The sequence below is a fragment of the Callithrix jacchus genome, chromosome 1 (genome assembly GCF_049354715.1).
Source record: "Callithrix jacchus isolate 240 chromosome 1, calJac240_pri, whole genome shotgun sequence".
Lineage (NCBI taxonomy): Eukaryota > Metazoa > Chordata > Mammalia > Primates > Cebidae > Callithrix > Callithrix jacchus.
The window spans coordinates 35,417,219-35,425,602 of record NC_133502.1 but is presented as its reverse complement, the minus strand read 5'-3'; the positions used below and the strand labels follow the sequence as shown (position 1 = coordinate 35,425,602).

At 39.4% G+C, this 8,384-nt stretch overlaps 1 long non-coding RNA gene across 1 annotated transcript; it reads left to right on the top strand.

The window, feature by feature from the left end:
- The first annotated feature begins 540 nt into the window (after window positions 1–540).
- LOC118152831 (uncharacterized) lies at window positions 541–5,865 on the top strand. Its single transcript, XR_004741735.3, has 3 exons — window positions 541–844; window positions 2,264–2,329; window positions 2,711–5,865. It is a non-coding gene; the product is annotated as an uncharacterized LOC118152831 (long non-coding RNA).
- The last annotated feature ends 2,519 nt before the right edge of the window (window positions 5,866–8,384 follow it).

Genomic DNA, 8,384 nt, shown 5'->3' with positions numbered 1-8,384 from the left:
AAGCAGCTCATGTCTCATTACTGTGGCAGAGGTTTGGACACTCCCAGTGGGCTCTCTGCTGCTCCTCCTCCTGCTGGCTATTGCAGCAGGTTCCTGGAGTCAGACAATGCATTATCATGCGGATTACACTGATTAGCTCTAAGTCAGTTAGGTAACAGGAACTCTTTTAACGGTGTCCTAGAATTCTGTCAGGTTGACTGTTCAAACACTGGTTTTTGGGATCCCCTCCAGCATTCCTTAATGTAATCCAGGCATGTCATTGCAGGTTCTATTTGAGAGGGGCTACTTACTTGTCACTTAGAATATTTTCAGTTTTAAGTCAAAACCTTCTCAGGAAAAAAAAAAGTGAAAGATATGAGAGCCCATGTAGGAGAGGCAGAGAAGAACAAAATGCAGAAGTAAATCAAATGCCAGACTTACATTAAGTGCACGTTTGCTCCGGGGAATGGGGTTTCTGTTTTGTTTTACATAGAAACTGCGATGATTTTGCACTGTTTTGGTAACTACTGAGTAACTACTAAGTCACTACTGTGATCCAGTGAATTCAAAGGCAGAGGAACACAGGAAGAGTGCAGGTCTGAGCTGCTTAACAGGCTCAGAGATATGTGTCTGTGTTTGACCCTCAGTGGGAGGAAGGGGCATAGGCTACTGGTAGATGCCCAGTTTTACCATATTATGCTGTTGCACTGGATACTATTAAGAAGACAGGCACATTTCTGGGTGCCAGGGAAGAGGCAGTGGTTCCAGATGAGTCAGACTGCTGTTGTCACCTCCTCCCTGCTGGAAAGACAAGACTCAGCAGCTCCTTGGAGATGTTCAGAACTTGGGGTGAAGGCATAAAGAGGTGAGGTTTTTCAAAGATGAACCATTTGCCAATCGCCTTTAAGTAGATTTGAGTTGTCATATTTTGGCAGAATCTCTTTAGATCTCCATTGTGATGCAGCAGGTTTTTCCCAAACTTGCATGGAGAAGTGAAGTGGCTAGGTACGGGGAAAGGGGAGAGCAGACGCTGTCACAGCTTCCAACCAACGGCCTTTTCCAGACCTTTCTCTCTCTTATTTCGCACCTATTGCAATCTCATCCTGAGGTGCTATAAAGATATGTATCCCTGGGGTGGTATTTAAAGTACGAAATTTAAGTATAACATGCCCCACAGTCACCTCCATTAAATTGAATGGGAATACAGGCTTCATGGAAATCCACTATGGCACTTTTCTTGCGTATTTCTGGGTTGTTTAGTAATAATATATCTTTCTTAACCCAGCCCTGTGTATGTATATGTATGCATTATTGTGCTCGTATACACACACTCTTTTTCTCCAGGATGTATTATTACTGTGTGTGTGTATACATACACATACACAGACTTATATACAACACTGAATATTCTGAATTAGTAAGATTTGTTCATTTTTTTTTATCAGACTTTACTGATAGGTCTGAATGATTTGGCTCAGCCTAAGAGGCAATATGGCAAAATATACAGTGCAGGCAGATTTTTAAAATGTCCTTCTTTTTAAAATGTAATAATCATTTATGGCCTTAGGTAGTTGATATAAACTCTCCTTAGTTGAGGGTCCTAATTAGAAAAAAAAAACAGGCTAAACAACATTACCTTGCTGTTTATATATACATGTTTATATATGTATATATATATTTCTTTTTAATTAAAGTGTCAAGCTCAGTGCCTTACACACTATGAGTATCCAATAAATGACATCTCCATTTTTCTTTCCATATAAGTTAAAGGCCTTCTTGTAAGAATTGGTGCCCAAAAGAAATCAATGTATGAATATTTCAAAAACTGAAATGCTTTAAAGAATGCATGTCTTCCACTCTTAATTTCCTTAGATAGCTAGTCTTCTTCGCAGTTAAAAATGTCATTAGTATACTATGTAGATTCTGCCTTTGATTTGTGGTGATTAGATAGGCCTGGTGAATCATTAGCTAACTCATAAGACTGTTGAATACTTGGAGACAGTGAGACACAAGCATATCTCTAGATCTCATTTGGTCCAAGGTACATGTCTCTGCCCCTAAAATTATGCCATTCTTTCTGAATTCTCTCAAACAATCCTAAAATAGGTAATCCATCTCTGATGCTGTATATTGGTCTATTTTCATTCCCTATGGGTCTGAGTCCAACTGTCTAGCAAATGCACTTAAAAATAATAATACTTTCCTCAATACTATCTTCAGGGCTTCCTGCCAGTTAGATGCTTTCAATGTCTTTTTTTCTTTCTTTCTTTCTTGCTTCTCCCAGCGGTTGGAGCTGTCTCACGATGCTGCCAACTTCCACAGCCTTCTGGAGAAACCAACTCAGCTACAGGTTGGAACGGGGGTAGGGAATGAGAGTGTGCAGCTTTATTCCATCTGAGACAGGGGCCATATGTGCTCACATCCACGCCTATGTATTTTTTCCTCACTAGTAGTTGTTAAGTTGTTAATTCTGTTCTTGATAGGTTTTAAAAGAAAGGGGGGAAAATGCTCAGGCTAAGAGATCCAAGAGGAGGAAGCGGGAGTGGTTGCTATGAGCTTTGAAACATGCACACGAGCGTGCGCGCACACACAAAAATAAATGGACAAAAGGATAAATTGAAAAAGAATGTGACAACCCTTGCTTGGTTTAGCAGTCTGGTCAGCCCCACAGATGAGGAAGTGCTGCTTTGTCCCAAGCTAAAGCCTTGTTTTCTTGTTCATTGTCTTTCAGGGTAAAATCTGGGGGAAATTCACCTGTCTGATGCAAAGTTAAACTGCTGGCTTTAATGTGACTGCATGGGAACTTGGGTTTATTAATGAATACAACATACCCTCTTTGATTTGAAAGCTTTCACCCTGCTGAAAAGATTCAAAAGGCATCGCTTCCTGCACCAGCGGCATTCCTTTATCCGTCTCAGTGGTTCACCCCTACCCAGCTGCTATATCTCATTAACAAGCATTTGACCACTGCAGCCGGCCTGGGAGTGTTGACACTTGAAAAGCCCAGGCAGGCGTGGGCAGGCCATCAGCTATGGCAACAGGAAACTGCCCCGGAGACAACACTGAGAAAACAGCAGCTGCAAAAGCCAAAGTCAGAACAGACATAAAGGGCTGCCTATATCCACGTTGGTCTGGGGTATCGGTGCCTGTCTGTGGGTCTGAATCCACACATCTATTTACTGTATTCATGGGATAGAAAGGTTGCTATCAGCATGTATCAGAGTCAGGACTTTTTGACAACCCAGAATAATTTTTTTTACGACTTACGATGTTCTTGGATCCTTAGGTTTCTTATTCTCCTAATAACTTAAATTCTTGTTTGTGTACATAAGACTATTCACCAGAGGCCTCAAACTTGATACACACCTTTACTCCAGTGGAAGTCATATGCACAATTTAAAAAATGTATATGCATGAACGCTTATGCATTTTTCAGGCTATCACATTATTTTTTAAGAACAAGTCAACTTGTGAGACTGTCATATAATTATATTAAGACTACTTTAAAAGCCTTTGGTTTAGGAATCAAACTGTGATGGTTTTGTGTAAAATATTTCAGAATGAAAGTATTGTTTCAATTGTGTAACTTTGGCTCACAAAATTAAGTGGGATATCTCATATAATCATTGATTATGATAATTTTAAATACCTATTTTAATATCATTTATTGACTATTCATTTAATTGTAGGCCTTTCAATGCTATAAGTGTTGTTTCTACATTGATCAGAAGAGCTTAAAGTATAGACTGTCTCATGTAATGTTTTGAGCAAGTAGTTTTCCATATCGTGTGTGTCCTTTTGAAGCCTATAAAAGCATTTTTAGTGGCTAGGTAAGCAATAGTTCAAAATCAATGTTTTCCATCTATAAAGAAAATAACCCTTTTTAAAACAAGAAAAAGAGATCACTCTATAATAGCAGAAAAAAGCTAAATGAAAAAAGACACTAATGCAGTGTGTTACAAGTGAAGTTAGTGGTCTGCCATTCAAAGAGTGGTGAATTATTTTCCTGTCATTGTCAGTACAATAGACAATCAGTGATGATCACATTGAAGTATACCATTACTTTATTCATTTGAGTAATTCAGGTTTATGTACGTTTGCCTATCACTCATCATAAAAGCTCTTTTAATTTCACATTGTTACTCTAAGGTAGTTAATTAGATTTTTTAAAAGATGTGAATGTATTTTAAATTATCACAGCTTGTTTTTTCGAGATGTTGGAATATGCTTCTTGGGTGCAGTAAATTTTTCAGTTCTACCTTCATCCACCTTTTACACTCCAGGGGAAGAGAAGACTGTACCAGCCGCATCTTCCTGAAAGCCATTAAGATATTTACATTTGATGTCATAGGGGTTCACGTTCATTTCTGATAGGCAGGATGATGCCCAGGCACTGGAAACAGCTTGGGAGCAACTCTCAGTTCTGCTGCCCACCAGCAAAGTGAACCTTGAGTGAGGGACTTCAAGTTTCTGTGCCTCAGACTCCCAGTCTATTAAATAGTGGTAAGATGAATAGTACTTAATTCATAGGCTGGTATAAGGATTAGATGGATGTACACACACATCACACATACACTTCAGAGTGCCTTTCTCCTAAGCAGTCTATAACTGCTGCTATTAATACCAACCTCTTTTCTCACCATATCACACTTTATCCCTTTATAGTGATTTATATTTCCATAGAACTTATTTTATATTGTTATATGTGAGTGTTGACTTATTTATTTTATAATAAAACCCTTTCTTGTCTTCCCCTAAGACACACACACACACACACACACAGCTATACAACTATAGGCTTTATGAAATTATGGACTTGCTGAGTGATTGCATTTGTGTAGAGCTAGCCTCAGAGACAAAAAAGAACCAAGGATAAATTTTAATGAAGCAATGCCATAATAGGAAAGTGCCTGATGTACACAGTTTCAGGAACAGGGTGATTGCTATTTTAATACATATCTTTCTTCATCTATATTGTAAAGGTGATGCTCATACCCTGGAAAATCTTGCCTTGATGCTATTTCTACTGGACTGATGATTCACAGTTTCTGTCCTATATATCTATTATTATAATCTTATTCAAAGATTGAGTCATTTATGTTAGGGCTCATATATAAAACTATAAGATCTATCTTTTAAAACTAATTTTTAATTAACAAAAATTATATTATGTAGGACATAATGTTTTGAAATATGTATGCATTTGTGGAATGGATAAATCATGCTAATGAACATATCTATGACTTATTTTTGTGTGGGAAGAACACGTAAAATCTGTCTTAGTGATTTCAAGTATACAATACACTATTAATAACTATAATCACCATGTTGTACAATAGATCTCTTGAATTTGTTATTCCTACCTAAATAAAATTTCTATCCTTTGACCATCATTTTACCCAACCACTCTCATACTCCCAGGGTTTGGTAACCCCCACTGTATTCTCTACTTCTGCTTTTAGATTTCACATGCAAGTGAGACCATATAGCTTTTGACATTCTGTGCCTGCCTTATTTCATTTTCTTCATTGTATGGTCTTGGCACCCTTGTCAAAAATCAATTGACCATAAATGCATGAATTTATTTCTGAGGTCTCTAAATTGTTCCATTGGTCTGTTTTTATTTTTTTTCTAATACCATGGTGTTTTAATCACAATAGGTTTGTGGTATATTTTGAAGTCAGATAATGTAATGCTTCCAGTTTTGTTTCTGTTTTGCTCAAGATTGCTTTGATTATTCAGAGTCTTTTGGTTATATGCTAATTTTAAGATTGTTGTTTCTATTTTTGTAAAAAAAAGTGATTGAAATTTTGATAGGATTGCATTGAGTCTGTAGATTGGTTTGAGTAGTATGGATATTTTAACAATATTAATTTTTCCTATCCATGAACATGGGATGTCTTTTCGTTATTTTGTGTCTTCTTCTATTTCTCTTATCAATTTCTTACAGTTTTAAGTGCACGGGTCCTTAAATTAGCTGGGTGTGGTGGCATGCACCTGTAGTCTCAGCTACTCTGGAGGCTGAGGCAGGAGATTCACTTGAACCTGGAAGGCAGAGGTTGCAGTGAGCTGAGATTGCACCACTGCATTCCAGCCTGGGTAACAAAGAGAGTCTCCATCTCAAAAAAACAAACAAACCAAAAAACTGGAGAAAAGGAAGGCAGGATGACTGACCACCTGGGAGTGACATAGACCCAGGAAAACCTCTCCCACCCAGTGAAATGATGAGTGAGTGAGCAACCCCAGGAATACACACTTCTCCCATAGATCTTTACAACCCTTGGGTCCGGAGATCCCTTTGTGAACTCACTCTACCAAGGCCTTCGGCCTGACACACAGAACTATGTGGAGTTTGCTAGAACAGTGGGTCAGGCACAATCAGAGCCCCCATAGACTTAGATGCCCAGGCTTCCCAGAAAAAGCAGCTGCAACTCCACCAAAGTGGGGGGTTAGGCCCCTGTACATACCCCTAGGATATGGAGTAAATCCAGGGGGGTGAGCAGGGATGGGATGTGGGTTCTACTTGTACTTCAACTTACAGGATAAGACCCACTGGCTTGGAACTTGAGCCAGCCACTGGTAGCAGTGTTACACCTCCCTGAGGTAGAGTTCCCCAGTGTAAGAGGCAGACCACCATCTTTGCTGTTTCACAGCCTTACCCATTGTTGCCTTAGGGGTCTAGGGAATCTGAGACAACTAGGACTAGAACAGTCCCCAGCGTAGCCAGAGTTTTCAGGAGAAGTTGTCAGATTGCTTATTCATGCACATGTTGATTCCTGTTCTTCTTCACTGGGCAGAATCTTCAAACAAGGGTCTCCAATCATGCCCCCTGGTATTTTCCAGTTGACAGTGGTTTCAAACCTCTCTGAGATGGAGCTCCCAGGGGGAGAGGAGGTTCACTATCTTTGCCGTTTGGCCACTTTAGCTGTTCATGCCTTTAACTTTGGAGAGTCCAAGGTGACTAGGAGCTGAAGCAGATCCCCAACACAGCACAGCTGCTCTGTGAAAATATGGCCAGACTTCTTTTTAAAGCAGGTCCCTGATCACCTTCCTCCTCACTGGGTGGGACCTTCCAAACAGGGTTTCCAGCTACCCCTGCTGGTGTTTTTTTGGCAAGCAGCAGTTCCAAACCTTCCTGGGATGGACCTCCCAGAGGTAGGGTGGCCTTCCATCCTTGCTGTTTGGCTGCCTTATCCATTCTTGCCTTTGAACTTTGTAGAGTCTGAGATGACTATGGGCTGGAGCAGACCCCCAACACAGCACAGCTGCTCTTTATCTCTCCATTTCTGAAGGACAGCTTTTTTGACTACAGTAATTATTGCTTTCCAGTTATTTTCCCTTTAGCGTTTTGAATATAACATCCCACTCTCTTCTAGCCTTTGAAGTTTTTTTCTGAGAAATCCATTGCTAATCTTACTGAAACTCCCTGATGTGTGTTTGCTTGTTTTCTCTTACTGACTTCAGGATCCTATTTTTGTCTGATTTTTAACAGTTTTCTTTTTTCTTTTAATGTCTTGGTGTAGTTTTGTTTGGATTGAGTCTGACTGAAGAATTTTGACCTTTCTGTACAAAATCTTTTGACAAATTTGGAAAGTTTTCTTTTATTATTTCTTTATTTTTATTTTTTATTTTCTTATGCTTTAGGTTCTGGGGTACATGTGCAGATCATGCAGGATTGTTGCATAGGTACATATGTGGCAATGTGATTTGCTGCCTCCACTCCATCCCGTCACCTACATCTGGCATTTCTTCCTATGTTATCCCTCCCCTACCACCCACCCCCCTGCTGTCCCTCTCTTGTTGCCCCCAAACAGACCCAGTGTGTGATGCTCCCCTCCCTGTGTCTATGTGTTCTTATTGTTCAACACCTGCCTATGAGTGAGAACATGTGGTATTTGATTTTCTGTTCTTATATCAGTTTGCTGAGAATGATGGTTTCCAGATTCATCCATGTCCCTACAAAGACACAAAATCATCATATTTTATGGTATTCCATGGTGAATATGTGCCACATTTTCCTTGTCCAGTCTATCATCAGTGGGAACTTGGGTTTGTTCCAGGTCTTTGCTATTGCAAACAATGCCGCTATGAACATACATGTTCATGTGTCTTTATAATAGAATGATTTATAATCCTTTGGTTATATACCCAGTAATGGGATTGCTGGGTCAAATGGAATTTCTATTTCTAGGTCCTTGAGGAAGTGCCACACTGTCTTCCACAATGGTTGAACTAGTTTATACTCCCACCAACTGTGTAAAAGTGTTCCTATTTCTCCACATCCTCTCCAGCATCTGTTATCTCCAGATTTTTTAATGATCACCATTCTAACTGGCGTGAGATAATATCTCAATGTGGTTTTGATTTGCATTTCTCTAATAATCAGTGATGATGACCATTTTTTC